Source organism: Notechis scutatus, chromosome 1 (assembly GCF_049901735.1).
Source record: "Notechis scutatus isolate UNSWTSFEM ecotype Mainland chromosome 1, rNotScu1.2, whole genome shotgun sequence".
NCBI classification, from domain to species: domain Eukaryota; kingdom Metazoa; phylum Chordata; class Lepidosauria; order Squamata; family Elapidae; genus Notechis; species Notechis scutatus.
Genome location: NC_142009.1, coordinates 134,243,793 through 134,260,048, shown reverse-complemented (window position 1 = coordinate 134,260,048; position 16,256 = coordinate 134,243,793). Strand labels below are relative to the sequence as shown.

The following is a 16,256-nucleotide window of genomic DNA, read 5'->3' as shown; positions in this document are numbered from 1 at the left end:
TTAATAAATCAGTTCTACGTAACAGTGTTAATCATTGAAAAGTTGTTTAAAGAAAGAAACTGAATTATGAACAACTGAGCAGAATTAAGACTGACTGCAAAGATTAAGAAGCTAGAAAGCACCAGGAGGATTGTGTTCTCTCATACTAAAAGGGCCTCCAGCACGGGAAACTCCTATGTAGCCCACTTTTACAAAATTGAAAAAGTATTTATATCACAAATGCACTGTAAATAGAGTACCATTATTCAGTATCCAAGCAAGCTAAAAAAAATAAGTAAATACCAGCTGACTTTACACTGACATATATACCTGATTTGGGCTCATATAAACATCCTCCTCTTCCCTCCCTATCTCACTGCTAACAGTTCTAAAATCAAGCTTACACAACACATATGCCAAAAATCTAAGGCAAGGCTCTTCAAACTTGGCAAGTTTAAGACTTGTGGACTTCAACTCCCAGAATTCCTGAGCTAACAATCTAAGGCATAGGCAAAATGTACTTCTTTATCCCAACTACGTCATCAATCTTTCTTTAGAAAAGAAAAGCAATATTTGTCTTTAGACAGAACTCTAACAATCTATATGAGAACTTAAATGAGCCAAGATCACTTACCACAAAGGAAGGTGTTTTGTTAAAGTTAGCAAGTATTGCTTATCTGCACAGAGACTTTAGCAGGATGTACAAATCTGATGCAATTCACACACAATGTCGTCTATGGAACAGCTGGTAGAATCTTAAGACAGTTTTGATTATAGTTCTGATGGAAGAATACTACAATGTACTATCTCCTTTCCATCCATTTCCCATAGTTAAAATGTTAATACTGAAGTCCAAATGCAAGAAACTCTTGTAGTTATGTGCCTTGCCTTGTGTGGGTTTGAGGAACAAGAGTCGCTCAGTTAAGATGCTGAACCATTTACTAATAAGATAAAAACTAAACACTGATTAGTACTTTTGATGTGTTTGTTCTTTAATTTTATATTCATTCTCTCTTGCCACAAACAAGTTACCTGCAGCCGCTTTATAAATAATTATTTCAATTTAATTTCATCTTATATAAGTTTCATTAATACAAAATACACATAAACGGTACAAAAGCAAACAATACAGGTAGTTCTCAGTGACTGTTCAAAGTTATGACAGACCTTCCCAGAGCTAATCACAACCCAGTTTCAAAGATCCAATGGCTGTCCCTCCCCCTGACTCATGTGACTGAATTTTGTGGGGTTGGCAACTAGTTCACGTTTACAACCCCTTGTAGTGTCCTGCAGTCACTTGACTGCATAACTTTTTTTCCCCTCCAGGAACTGGTGTTTACCTCCCACTGGTTAAAATACGTTCACTTCATGACTGAAGCATTCAGTTAATGACCATTACAACAAGTTTATAAAATTGGGCATGGTCATCTCATGGTCTGCATTAAGACTGGCATGACCATAATTCAATTTACAGCCATACATTGAGGACTATCTGTATTGACCGCAATGCAATTTTGAAAGCAAATTATCAGATATTTTTGTATCTTTCATACATTCCACAACATGAATGGACTCAACAGGACCCTCATCTAAGTCTTTCTCTTTCCCATCTAGTCAAGGTTATTCCCTTTGTACCTGCAGAATGATGCATAGGTTATTGTTAATATATCTTACAATTCATATATACACCCAGGATATCTCGTAAGAAAAAAATAATTTCCATGCCATTTTTTTCCTCTCTGAGAGGGGCCTCAGTTTTGTCTAATGAGCTGGTTTAATAAAAATATAACAGGAATACAATCTATATATCAACCTGTATCTCTGATATCACTGGTAGACTAAGGATCATGTGAACAGACAATATTAGTCCTGAACTGCTTCTCAGTTACTTAGGGATTTCTTAATTTCATATTTTATCATTTGCACTAACAAAATATTAGGGTGACTGACTGATAGCATGCAATTTCTTTCCTTTGCCACATTAGCCCCCTTCAGACGCCCATCCATAGTTTGGCGCTTGAATTGTTCTCATAGCAGCCGCAGGAAGCAAAATAAGGGAGGCCTGGAGATCATTTCTCTCTGATTTTGTAGACACCTTCTTTATTAAAGAGAATGAAAATAAATCTAGCACAAGCATATGTAGCAGGGAATTCTTAACATTGCACTCTGATTCTCATATGGTTTGATTTCCCTTTATTTAACTGGACACTGTTACCAGGGAGGCTGTCATTCTGCTGTTTTGATCATTTGACACAAAAAACGCCTCAATTTCAATTATTTTAACAATACCATTGTATAAGTTTCCAGATGAATTGAGTGTAGTTAAAACATTGCTATTTGCCCATCAACCAATCTCAATACATAAAAATTCCTCTGATAGAAACCTACTTCACTGAAGTGTTCTCTCTAGGATTCATAGCCCATTGGGAAGACTGATAATTTCCACTGACATCATCATGAAGAACTAGCAATTGATCCCAAATCCCAAACAGATGATTTCATCTTAAAACATAAACCCATTATTTAAATCTACTGTTCTCTCTTTTTAAAAAAGATTACCACACCCCTCTACTGCATCATACAGGATTCCCTAGAGCCATCATTTCACCCTTTCAAGATCATATCCCACGCCATATACAAACTGTGTTGGGCCCAAATGGCTATTCTCACAAACATGTGACAGAGGAATTGAAGAACAATTTTGCTGAATTTCTCAAGGGCAGGACTTGTGTTTATAAAAATGTCTCTACTTTTACATCTGTTCCATCTAAGTCCATCATAATCATATTCCATGTCCCGCATAGCTCCTCCATCTTGACATTTTAAAGTTCTTAGAAAGCTATAAACCAACAGGTTTTTGACCAAAAAACATTGAAAGGGGGGGCAGGGGGAGGAAATTATTTTTGCTGCCAGGTATTAGTTACATCTCCCATTCAATTACAGGGGTTTTAAAACTGTGGGCTGTGAGCACCAGGTTTTTTGGTGGGGGAGAGATACAGGGGTGAAGATGAAGAAATTTGAAGGAAATTACAAAATTGGTAAGGAATGTAAACATGCATAGCAGAATAGAACAAGCACTTACAAAGCCTGGATAAGTGCATCACTGGATAGTCTAACAGGGTTCTGGTGGGGATCCAAGCTTAAGTATCTGTCATGTATATGCCAGGGCTTAATTACTGTCCAACTGGGAACACAGGGTCCAAAAGCTGTGGTGCAAGGCTCTTGCCCTCAATGTGTGGTGTGTTATCTAGGGCTAGATAGCTGTTGGAGTTCACTCCTGCTCTGGCTGGTTAAACCAAAAGGAGGGTTGAGATTTTCTGCAGCCGCTTCTATGGAGAACGCATGCCAATCAAGATAAAATGGGGCAGGGGGGAGGCAGCAAGAGTGGCTTTCTCAAAAGTAGGGTGCACATTTCAGGGACTATAGGCGGCTTGAGCAAGCTCATCTTTCCCACTGAAGAAAACGGCTTTGAAATTAGATGTTTGTTTCCACTGGAAAAATAAATATATAAATATAAAACTGTATGTATGTATGTATGTATGTACGTACGTACCCTGTTTCTCCAACTATACAGCCTCCCCCAATAGGAAGTCCCAGCATGTTTTATAGGCATGAAATGAAATTAAGCCCCTCCCCCCAAATTAAGGCCTATATTAAAACATGCAAAATGGGGGAATGGTGGGGGGCTTGCCATTAGGAAGTACTTTTGTTGCACACCGGATATGGTGCTGCCTGCGTTGACCCGATATGAAGTGCCCACCAACGCCGAGGTCAACATCCAAGCCGTCGCCGCCCCCGAAGATATAAGGGGTGGGGAATTAAGTCACCCTGAAAAGATGGCCTAGCCATTTTGGGCTCAAAAAAATAAGACCGGCCTTATTATATAGAAACACGGTATGTATGTATGTATGTATGTATGTATGTATGTATGTATGTAATTTGTGAGTAGAATCCAGGTTCCACTCCTGTATTGTTTTGTTTGCTCCGTAGTTTGAAATGTGATGACTGAGGTTAGATGGTATGTTGATTCTTGCCCAACCTTAGTCCCAATCAAACCATTGGTTTAAGGTCAGGGGAGGGAACCTCCAAGTTTGTCCTTTGGAGGAATTAATGTGCTACAAACTTCACAGAGTCTTGTATAACTATATAAGCTCAAAACAACTAATCAGCTTAGCTTGCTTGCCTGTGAGAAGGGACACGATCATTAATGCAACTTCTGTCTTTAATTTGTCATCCCTAACAACAGTTGTGGTTTTGCCTTCCTGTCAAGTTAACACTCCTGGGTTCCTTCACCACTTTCCATTGTTCGCAGTCCTAGTCTAATTTGCCCACTCTATCCTCTTAATTCATTAATTAATTCGTACCTAGTTCTATATCTTCAATGTGTGCACTTTCCCTCTTCATCCTACAGAATTGTGCTGCTTCCTGCTTTATTTGATGTGAACTCATCAGCTCTCCTCAGAGTTACCACCTACTCTAACCTCCTGAGAAAAAAGCTATGGGATCAACTCTTCCTTTTTTTTTTAATCACAGGAACAAGGGTTTTGTCAAAACAAAGTAAGGGTATCTTTACTTCATATGAAAGTAACTGGGATTTAAGAAGCCCAGAGTTTTTCTATAGAATAAAAATGGCAGGCTGCTCCTAAAAACCATTTCCGTCATTTTTGAATAAAAATAAAACAAAACATTGTTTTATAGGCACTGAAGAGATGCCCATAAGCCAGCCTGCCCTACGCCACTTACACATTACTGCAAGACACATACATAAGAGGGGCTATTACATGTACTTTCTACTGTAGCAACTAATCATTCTTTCAAGTGGCTTTTAATTATATTCAGCTATGTCTCCTTATTTTCCTCAATACACACCTGCTTATATAAGCTTACATAAGCCATGATTTGCCTAGCATAAAAGGCACTAACTCAAATTTATAATGCCTCTGGTTATTTTTTCTAGAACAAATCAATGGACCCCAGATGTTTCTATTTGCATCTATCATCACCTTTCTAATTGTAAGGTTTACAGAGTATTTTTAAGAGAAACTACATGCCTTTGATAGAGTACTCTTGGGAATAAATTTATTTCTCAAATTAAAAAACTCCTTATTTCCAAATACAAGTTTATAGTACCAAATAATTCAGAAATCATGAACAATGTTCAGCCAAATTAGGGATTTCTGAATCTACAATTCTTATATTTGGGGTATAAATATAGTGCTTCAAATGATGTAATTTTCCAAATAATGATTTTTAGCATTACATAACTTTTTTCAGCCAATGGAGAAGAGCATCCCTTTCCCTTTGTTGTATAGAACAGTTCAACAGCAAGGTATATAAAGGTATATGTAAAAATTGGAAAGTTAATTTCTAAACATTAACTTTCCAATTAACTTGTGAAAAAGAAAAATGTGCACTAAGCTAGTGAAGCAAATTGTTATCTTACACATGTGCTACTTTAAAAAATTAAAACTGAATTCTTCAAACTTCATATAAAGCCTATAATGGGCATTATTATTTGGTGGGTTTCTGCTTGCAGTATTTTTTTTATAATTGAAAAACAGGTAGTTCAAACACCAGAAATGGTCAACATCACCTAATCAATACAGTCAACCTGAGCAAGCAGCAAGTGACTACTTACTACTCTACTATGTATAATATACCAGCCTTTCTCACTATATATCATAGCATATATATTTCTGATATGTTTTATATGATGCAATAGATCATTGATTAAAGAATTTATTTTGTACTAGAAACTATAGAAATAATAATCAGTGTTTCGGACTCATTCCCAATGCAGTTATGACACACAGACCAGTACATAATACGGAAAAGAACAATATGTAAGAACATTTTTAAAGGTACATCAATTCTGAAAAGTGGATTTTAAGTGGTATTTTGTGTTCACTTAATTCACTAAAGCTTAAAGACTTCAGCAGGAAGAAGTGCAGAGTTGGATGCAGAATTAAACATGTATAACCTTTACAAAAGCAACGGTATATATAAGACTATAAAATCATTTCAAGAATAAAATCTTACATCACTTAAAGGTTTTGTTGAATTCAATGGTGATAATAAATTTCACCCCATGAATAAGCCTACAGCACCCAAATGATAATTTCTGCTTCAATCTAGTGAAAAAATGTAGTTTAAGCTTTTCTTTTCTAGAATACTCCATGAATCAACTAAATAATTTATCTCTGAGTGGAAAAGATTCTAACATGTGCGTAAATCACAGCATATAAACACCTCTACAAAAAACATAAAATCAATCCATTAAAAAATGAGTCTAAAACCAGAAATATTTTTCCTTCAGGCTTTATAAGAATCAATTAAACAATACAGTAACAAAGTTCCTTCCTGGATATGGCATTCCATCTTGACTGGGACTATTTGTACAGAATTTATGAGGAAAAAAGTAGGGATTAACATACTGGATAATAACTGACCAATAATCAAGTTTCAGTTCAAGATCCATACATTTATGCTGTAAAAGAATGGAGGAATCTCCTTACTTGTCATCTGAAAAAATTCTGAATGGCATATGTCCAAGCCATCTAAAATATTCAGAAAAAAAATGTGAGGACAATATGCACAGAATAGAGAAAGGAGGTGAGGAAGCAGAGTGCTTCAAAGTCAAAGCAGATATAACTATTATCACAGGTTTTTCTTTTCTGTGGCAATGGAAACCACTGGGAAGAGATAGGAAATATTTTCCCTAAAAGGATGCTTTAAAATCTCCATGATTAAATAGATGCTTTCTTTTTAAAGAATACCAATCTAGTTCATCAGATTTCCTCTCAGAAAAGGAAATTAGGACTGACAAAGAAACCAGATTTTGACAGACGAATCAGGAAAAAGTGAAACACTTTCAATTAAAGTTGGCAACAGTTTAATATTTATGCACTTGTTCATACAGCAAGTCAAATACTAAATGCTCTTAACACAAAACCTGTGGGCTACCAATAACTTTAAAAATCTTTTACTGCATAGAACATGTTTACCCATCAAGAAGCTACCTGGCTGAAGAAAGAGCTTACTATTTTTGACAGTGTAAGTAAAGTAAAAGGCTGTTTAACATGTATTTAACATGGGGGGGGGGGGGGGAGGGAGGGAGGGAGAGGCGAATATTTTGAGAAGGCTTAATTAGAATAGGCATCTGTCTCCAGCAGGGCAAGTTCTCTGGCACGAAAGGAAGTTGTACCTGGCTTAAACAAACGAATCACAACCCAGCACTCCCCACCGCAACCCAAACCACAGTCCACAATACTTCTGCGAAATGAATTAAATACGGTCCATCGCGACGATTTAAGGTGGTGGGCTGGAACCCGCCGCACAAAAAAAAACCCCAAAACAAAAACCCAATTCGTAGGCTCGCCCAACTCGCCACATTTCTATAAGGCAAGGCCAGAGTGCAAGCTCACCACAACATCTCTCGCCACACCTTGGCCAGCTCCGACGCCTAACTCACGTTGGGAAATGTTCGGTGTTTGTTAAAAGAGGGGAAAGAATGAAAAGAAGAAAAGGGCATCCGCAAATATCAGAGCTTGAGAATCCTGGCTTGTTGTCCAGAACCCCCCAACCCTGGCTTGTTCCTGTTAGGCAGCTGTTTACCCAATACTCCAATTCAAGGAGCCCGTCTTTAAGAGACGTACCAGCGTGATCAAGAGGTGCCAAGAGGAAGAAAAGAAGAAAATAACTGATCTAAGAGAGTGAGAAAGTGGCGTGTCGAGAATGTCGGAATGTCCCCCCGTGGCCACCCGCACCAGCTGCGCCTTCCAGTTCCCCCTTACCAGGCTCCTCGGGCTGCGCGCTCCTCCTTTCCCTCGCTCGCACCACCGGACTCCCTGCGTGGGATCGCCGGCGACCGACGACTCTGCTCAGGGGTTGCTGCTCTCTCTCGCAGGAGCGACCGCTCCGCTTCGGCACCGGCGAGGCAGCAAAAACGAAGGGACAGCGGGAAGGGCGAGAAGCAGCAGCCCGAGAGGAAGCAAAGCTGCGGAGTCACACAGCAGGAGGAGGAGGAGGAGGAGTGGGGGGAGGAAAAGAGGGAGAGAGAGAAAGAGAGAGAGAGAGAAGTTTTCAAGGCAGCAGCGAAAGCGCCTCCGGTGCCTCTGAAGGGTCGCGCTCAGTGCCCCATCGGCCCGCGCTCACCGCCCCGGGGGCCCCTCGGGAAGCGCTCCTAAAGCGGCCACAACCTCCACGCAGGTTTACGGTCGCCGCAGAAAGAAGCTGAGCTCAAACCCGCTGCCAGGGCAGAGTGGCTTAGAGGCGGGAACCAAGGCCGCCCGGGAAGGGGGTGGCCGCTCTAGAGACAGGACTCCAAACTTCTGGCCGGCCCACGCTTCCCCGCTTCTCACCTGGCCGCTGGTCTCTTCTGCCAGGGCGGGCTTCTCGCCGCCTGCAGGAAAAGGAAACCTTCCCCTCTCAAAGCAACCGGGCTCGGCCGGGAAGGGCTTAGCGCCTCCCGCAGCAGCGCAGCATTTGGTATATCCCGCTATACAACCCACCCCTCCCCAACACACACACACACACACACACACACACACACTCCACCGCGCACACACACACACACACACACACACACACCACACACACACACACACACACACACACACACACACACACACACACACACACACACACACACACACACACACACACACACACACACTTAGACAAGCCGCACGCTGCTTTACCTAAAAGCAGCCAGGAAGTTACCAGGAAGTCCTGAACTTAACCAAATGCGCTCTGGTCGCTTTAGCTGGCTGAGGGAGCAGAGTTTGCCTCTCTCGTCTGCGGAAAAATCAAATCGGGGGTGGGGGTGGAGAAGAAGCGGCCGAGAGCCGGGAGGATCGCCCCACCACACGCTTTTGAATATAATGCACTCCTGGCACTTTTCCTTGCTGGTCGCGCAAACGGAAACGCTGCCCAGAGCTCAATGATGGCGATTCTGAGGAGAATCGTGTGTCTATATTTTACCTACTCGCGTTGGTCTCAGGTCTTTTCTTTCGGGCGCCTTTCGGGGCTTCGTGTTTTGTTTCCCGCGAACTACTGGGTGTTTCCCCACCCCACCCCTCGCTGTTTACACCGTCGCCGGAGAGCCTTAACAAAGCAAAAATCCCCCCCCGTTCCCCAGGGCGCTGGGAATTTGTCTCTAGTTCAGAAGGGAAGCAACCTTATTAACGCGGGTCTTTCGCTTTCCCGAAAAAAGTCGAGGGTCCTTTCACAAGACAGGGCTAAGCTTTTGGGAATGTGACCTGACTCTGAGGTTTAGCCATCCTAAGTCGCTGATGAGACTGACCTGAAAATACTGGCCATTCAAGGCAGGACAAGTCCCTCTGGATACTGGTGGAGATAGAAACTCAGACCAGAGGTTTTATTTACGTATTCGTTCGTTCGTTCGTTCGTTTTGTTTGTTTGTTTGTTTGTTTGTTTATTCAGTCAGTCAGTCAGTCAGTCAAGCGATTATAAGATAACAGGTATAAGTATAAACATAGTTATGAATACATGAAATGGATACATATAAGAAAAATAAAAAGAAACAATAGGGCAGGGACTGTAGGCACGTTGGTGCATTTATTTATCTACAGACCTCTTAGGAAAGGGGTGAGGTCAATAGTAGATAGTCTAAGGTTAAATTAAATTATAAAGTTAAATTATAGTAGACAGTGTAAGGTCAGGGGGCATGCATAAGCACACCAACGTGCCTACCATCCCTGTCCTATTGTTTCTTTTATTTTTCTTATATGTACCCATTTCATGTATTCATAACTATGTATATACTTATACCTATTATATTATGTAAGCGATTGACAAATTAAAAGAAAGAAAAAGAAAGAAAGAAAGAAAGAAGAAAGAAAGAAAGAAAGAAAGAAAGAAAGAAAGAAAGGAAGAAAGAAAGAGAAAAAAAACTTTTGGAATTTGGGGAAGAAACCACAGAGTCAGGTAGAGTATTCCAGACATTGACCACTCTGTTGCTGAAGTCGTATGCTTTTATATACCATGCTTAAATCAGACCGAAGACGGCGTAATTCAAGGTTTTCTAGTTCTAGAATTTCGAGTCTGGTGGCATAAGGTATTCTGCAACGCGTAGAGGAGTGGAGAACTCTTCTTGTGAAATATTTCTGGACTTTCTCAACTTTCTTTCCCCAAAAAGTGGGATCCGGGAGAATTGGGCGAGGGGGTTCCATAAGAATTGGGGGTGGGAGGAGTCGTGCAAATGCAACCAATTTTCTATCACTAAGTCTTTGCCTTTTGGTCAGGTTGTCTGGGGATTTTTTTTTAATTAATAGATTCTATAGCATGAACATTTTGAATCCTCTATCCAGCCACCCAATTTGTCACTGCATTTTTTAAACCAACACTGCCATTACAGGTAGTCCTCGATTTACAACAATTCATGTAGTGACTGTTCGAAGTTACGACATCACTGAAAAAAGTGACTTGTGACTGTTTTTCACACTTACAACCATTACAGCATCCCCCTGATCATGTGATCAAAATTCAGATGCTTGGCAACTGTCTCCTCCTTTATGACTGTTGCAGTGTCGTGGGGTTATGGGATCATCTTTTGAAACCTGACAAGCAAAGTCAGCGGGGAAGCCAGATTCACTTAACAACCATGTTACTAATATCACAAGTGCAGTGATTCACTTAACAACTGTGGCAAGAAAGGTCATACAATGGGGGCAAAACTCACTTAACAAATGTCTCACTTAGCAACAGAAATGTTGGGCTCAATTGTGATCATAAGTTGAGGGCTTCTGTATTTGGTGGTGCATTAAACCACACATATAAGGAAAGGCCTGTGTCATGCCTCTGGTGGAGACTGACTCTGAGGGAGAGGAGGAACAGCCAACAGGGAGTGAAAGTGTGGCTCCTGAGCTTGTGGAGGAGGCTGGGGAAGGGCAGAGGCCGGCTGAGCAGTCAGAGGAGGACCCAGGCCCATCCCCTATCCATCCTAGGGCACGCAGGGAGGAGAGGATCAGGGAGAGATGTGGTCTATTCAGGAGGAGAGGGCCTTGATCCTCTTCATGGGCTGCAGCTGTGACAACTGGATAAGAGGACGGACCTGCGTGCAGGCCAGTGCTGGAAACAAAGCATGGAAATATCTCTAGTTTATGATTCCTCTCTGAGTTTGGCATCCTCCCCAGTGTGTGTTATCTGTGGACGTCCTCCAGTCCTTATCTTGCCTGGTTTGTGTTGCTTTTTCCCTTCTTCTTGTAACTGTTTGTGTGGGAGTTTTTTGGCTTCTGTCAAGAATATTCAGAGCTTGGAAAGAAAGTGAAGGAATAAAAGGGGCTTCACCTGTTTTCTGTATTTGTTTTGTATCCCACCCTGCTTAAAGCAACCTTTAATTCATTTTATTGACCTATCATATTTGGGCTGCAAAAATCCAGACAACTTCAGCATGGCAGAGATAGGTTTTTTTAGATAGTTTTTCTATGCATGTCCATTCGGAGGTTATCACTAAATTCAATGCTTCTAGGAAGATGCATATGGCAGTTTTCCTCAACCCTGACATCGTCCAATATAACTACTGGACCAGATGTGCTATTGATGATCACGATGCTATCCGTTCACTCGTGTCCAATTCTCGGCAATTTTATGGGCCAGCTTTCTTCACATTTTTTGTTCTTGTATGGTATCTTTCAGTTGTTTTATGCTCTGGCTTTGATGCAACAAAGAGATACAAAAAACACAACTGCTTCCAACTTGTGATTGTGCAGATCATTGTATACCACTCTCTTGAGGTAGAAAAAGCATCATTTTTAAAATCTCTGCTCATGGGTTTATTAGTTGGCAGAAATTGTTTCTCAGTAGAGTAAACATGAAAGGGGTTTTGCTAAAAAGTATTTGCTAGATGGAAGAAAAGTGAGATGAAAACACGAACTGTGAAAAGACCCAGAACAAAAATAATCCTCACAAGAAATCTTACATTCTTTTGGTTAATCTAGTCAATCTGCAAAATGCTTGGGGAAGTTCTGTAGGGCTTGGTTTTGCAGTCAGCTTGTAAAATAGAATGCTATCAAAGCAATAATACATTTGTCTAATCTGAAGTCAACTGGACTGGATTCTATGAGACTTAAATCCATGTATGAAATACTAACTTTGCTCACCTGTAATGGCCAATGGCTCACTTTTGAGTAGTGAGGTTTAACAGTAGGTTTGCACTGTTGGGCACCAGCCATCCCCAAGCTGGCCACTCTCTAGATTAAGGGTCTTCAAACTTGGCAAGTGTAAGACTTGTGGACTTCAACTCCCAGAATTCCTGAGCTGACATGACTGGAAGAGGAATTCTGGGAGTTTGAAGTCCACAAGTCTTAAAGCTGTCAAGTTTGAAGACTCCTGCTCTAGATATTTCAATTCAATTCCCAGAATTCTCATTATTGGTCCTCAGAGAAGGCTACTGTTTCTCAGGTGTAAAAATCTAGACAATTATCCAGTGGCAAAGCAGAGATTAATATGTTCCTTTATGCCATCTAGTAATCATCCAGTTTTTGCAGTCCTTTTGGAAAATGGCTAACTTGGGAAAGGCTACCATATCCACATCCCAGGAGAAAGTCCCACTGAACTTTTTCTAAGTCACTCCTGAATAGATATGCGTAGAATTGTGCTGTAATTTTCACATATTACAAGTTATAATACAGGGAGTCCTTTGCAGAAAGATATCTTTAACCTTGGCTTCACAGCTCCCAAGATGAAGCACTTTTACTTCTTCTGATACTGTCTGTAGTCTGATGCCATTAATATGTACTGACAAGGACATAGTCACACACTTTTCAAGTTTAATAGGACTTTATCCCAGGTAACTGTGCATACAACAACAATGTATGTTTCAAATGCATCTCTTAGGCCCTTTTCTAATAAGTCTCTCAAAGCACTGAGCACCCTTTTCTATAATAGCTTAGAGAATAAACCCTTCAAGATTGACATAACTAATGTCCTAATCAGTGTTTGGACTACTGGGCAGGAGCTGAGCGGGAGAGAAATATTCTTTTTTTTTTTTTTTGTTTGTTTGTTTCTCCACAAAAATTTATTTATTTATTTTTATTTATTTATTTGATTTGTCAATTGTTTACAAGATAATAAGTACAAGTGTATACATAGTTGTTAATATATGAAATGGGTACATATAAGAAAAATAAAAGAATAAGAGAAACAATAGGACAGGGACGGTAGGCACGATGGTGCGCTTATGCACGCCCCTACAGACCTCTTAGGAAAGGGGTGAGGTCAATAGTAGACAGTCTAAGGTTAAAGTTTTTGGGGTTTGGGAAGAGACTACAGAGTCGGGTAGAGTATTCCAGACATTGACCACTCTATTGCTGAAGTCGTATTTCCTGCAATCAAGTTTGGTGCGGTTTACTTTGAGTTTGTATCTGTTGTGTGCTCTTGTGTTGTTATGGTTAAAGCTGAAGTATTCATTGACAGGTAGGACATTGCAATGTATGATTTTATATACCATGCTTAAGTCGGACCGAAGACGGCGTAATTCAAGGTTTTCTAGTTTTAGAATTTCGAGTCTGGTGGCATAAGGTATTCTACAACAGTAGAAGAGTGGAGAACTCTTCTTGTGAAATACTTCTGGACTTTCTCAATTGTGCTAATATCACATACGTAATAAGGATTCCAGACTGATGAACTGTATTCGAGTATTGGTCTAGCAAATGTTTTGTATGCTCTGGTTAGTAGTGAGATATTACCAGAGAAAAAGCAACGTAGGATTAGGTTAACAACTCTTAATGCCTTTTTGGCTATGTAGTTGCAGTGGGCTCTAGCACTTAGATCATTAGAGGTGAGTATTCCCAGGTCCTTTACAGAGCTTGGGTCGTCAACAAGATCTTGACTATTCAGTTTGTATTTTATTTTCTGATTTTTTTACCAATATGTAAGACAGAGCATTTATTTGTTGAGATTTGAAGTTGCCATATGTTAGACCATTCAGATACATAGTCTAGGTCTTTTGAAGGGTAGTAGTATTGTCTGTGGTATTGAACAGCTTTACATCATCAGCAAAGAGAACGCAATTGCTCTTGATATGATCACAAAGGTCGTTTATGTAGATTATGAAGAGAGTTGGTCCTAGAACACTGCCTTGGGGAACACCACTATTGACAGGTACTGGATTTGATAGGGCGTTCCCGATTTTGACCATTTGTTGTCTGTTTGACAGGAATGCTTCTATCCAGTTATTTAGTTGTCCAGAGATACCATAAGATTTTATTTTTAGGAGTAGTTTGTCGTGTACCACTGAATCAAAGGCTTTACAGAAGTCTATGTAGATTGCATCTATTGCTTTGCCCTGGTCGAGTTGATTAGTCCATATGTTTTTGCAGTGTAAGAGTTGCAGATTACAGGATAGTTTTTTTCTGAAACCAAATTGTTTATTGGAGAGTAGGTTGTTTGTCTCTAAATGGAGGATGATGGATTGGTTAATAATTGATTCCATGACTTTACAGGTGACGCAGCATAAGGAGATTGGTCTGTAATTTTCAACTAGGCTTGGGTCTCCCTTTTTGAAGATAGGGATGACTGTGGCTTGTAACCATAGGTTAGGCAAGGAGCTGGTCCTGAAAGATTTTTCAAAGATTATGCTTAGAGGTTTGGCTATGGCAGTGGATAGCTTTCTTAAGAAGTAGGCACATATTCCATCCGGTCCAATAGATAGAGATGGTTTTAGGTTGCGTAGTGCTTTTTCGAATGATTACCTTTTCCATGCAATCCAGGTAAAAGAAGGGAATGCCTGCAAATCAATGGGTTTTTGGGGGGAGTGGTATCAGAAAAACTTAGAACAACAGATAAATTAGCATCATCACAATTTATTAAAATTATGCCACCCAATTCCTAGTGAATCCCAAAATGTGAATAAGATTTTAAGGGGCAGCACCTTGGGGATGGCATTGAGATTAACAAATCAGAGAATAACAAGCTCTTAAGTAAATGCACTACCACTGCTTACATTTATTATTGCCAATAGATTTTGATATGGATCTTATTTCTTGTCAAATGTTCTTCTTTCAACTAGCACAGTATTATCTCTATCTTGCAGAACTCTCTTCTGATACTAATAAAAGCAATAAACAATTGCAAACTGTCAGATGTTTGATTGTGGCATATACACTTTATGGATGACGTTAGTGTGACTCTTCGCTTTTGAAAAAAAAATTAAGTCTTTGAGAAAGCAAGAAATAGAAACACATAAGGCATGTATTTGTGAAAAAGACCAGAGAGAAGAACGAGCTTCCAAGGAAATGTAACCTCAGTAGGATGCTATTTGTACACATCTGTAGGAGTATATCTGTATATCCATCTTCCCAGGAAAAGACAAAGAGGAGATGAGAAGTAGAAGGCACATGGAAAGCCATATCACGGTTTTCCTTCTGATGAATTGGTGTTTTGGGATTGATTAAGCATAACCACTGTCAGTTTTTGAACTGGTAGCTCCTCCTCAGTACAACCATTCGGTGGAAGAGCTTTCAGCTGGGGGTTCATCCTCATGTTCTTTTAACAGGCAGAAATATGCTCCACAAACTCTTTTTAAATGCCATGTCTTTATGACGTTGCCTTTGTCTTGTCCCCAGCCTATAGCAGAAGGAGCTTAAACTCGTTTTTCTCTGTTCCACGTTGAATGTCATGCTTTCTCTTTCTTCCCAACACAGCTTTGCTATGGACATGACCCTAGGTGCTTTCTTGATGATACCTGCCACTATTGGTAATTCCTGGTAATTGTGGCCAACCTTGTCTCCTCCAATCACTCTGCCTTGTTTTCTTGAGTCATTATGCTTTAGACAGTGGGACAGTCTGATTCTTGTGTTGCACTTGCAGCTGATTCAAGAGGTGGCAGAGATTAGCTAGTAAAATAGGACACTGGCTGTCCTGTTTTACTGGGAAACTCTTCCCTCCCTCCCCCAGCAGATTAGACCTGGGCTTGCAGAAAGGCAAAGAATGTTATGCAACCTGTGTACTGCTTAAGGGAATCCCAGAAGCCTTTGAGTGCATTCTGGATTGGATTTGGCCTGATCCAGCATGGGCCATTTGCCTGAATCTTAAGGGCATGACTGTATCAAGAGAATTACTAAGACACTGAGGAGTGTGTGTGTGTGTGTGTGTGTGTGTGTGTGTGTTCATGCTATGTTCATACACTTAACTTTTATTTTCATCTCTTAGCTTATTTTCTAAGTGACTTGTTCTAGCTAATCAAACCCTTTGTTTTTCTCCTATGCCCCTCCTTCTTTTCCCAAGAAACTGAAAAAGTCACAGAAGTCAAGATG

The 16,256-nt window shown here is 40.3% G+C and overlaps 1 protein-coding gene across 11 annotated transcripts in view; it reads right to left on the bottom strand.

The window, feature by feature from the left end:
• Positions 1-9,025, bottom strand: part of HPCAL1 (hippocalcin like 1) — a 94,553-nt gene extending 85,528 nt beyond the window's left edge. For 2 of the 11 annotated variants that reach the window (XM_087946437.1, XM_087946424.1), the window contains exon 1: positions 8,679-8,886. The gene's annotated coding sequence lies outside the window, so the exon portion shown is untranslated. Of the gene's footprint in view, positions 1-7,772; positions 8,261-8,339; positions 8,530-8,678 lie in introns of those variants that run through there. The other 9 variants (XM_087946416.1, XM_087946421.1, XM_087946412.1 and 6 more) reach the window with 8 other exon arrangements.
• Between the last annotated feature and the right edge of the window lie 7,231 nt (positions 9,026-16,256).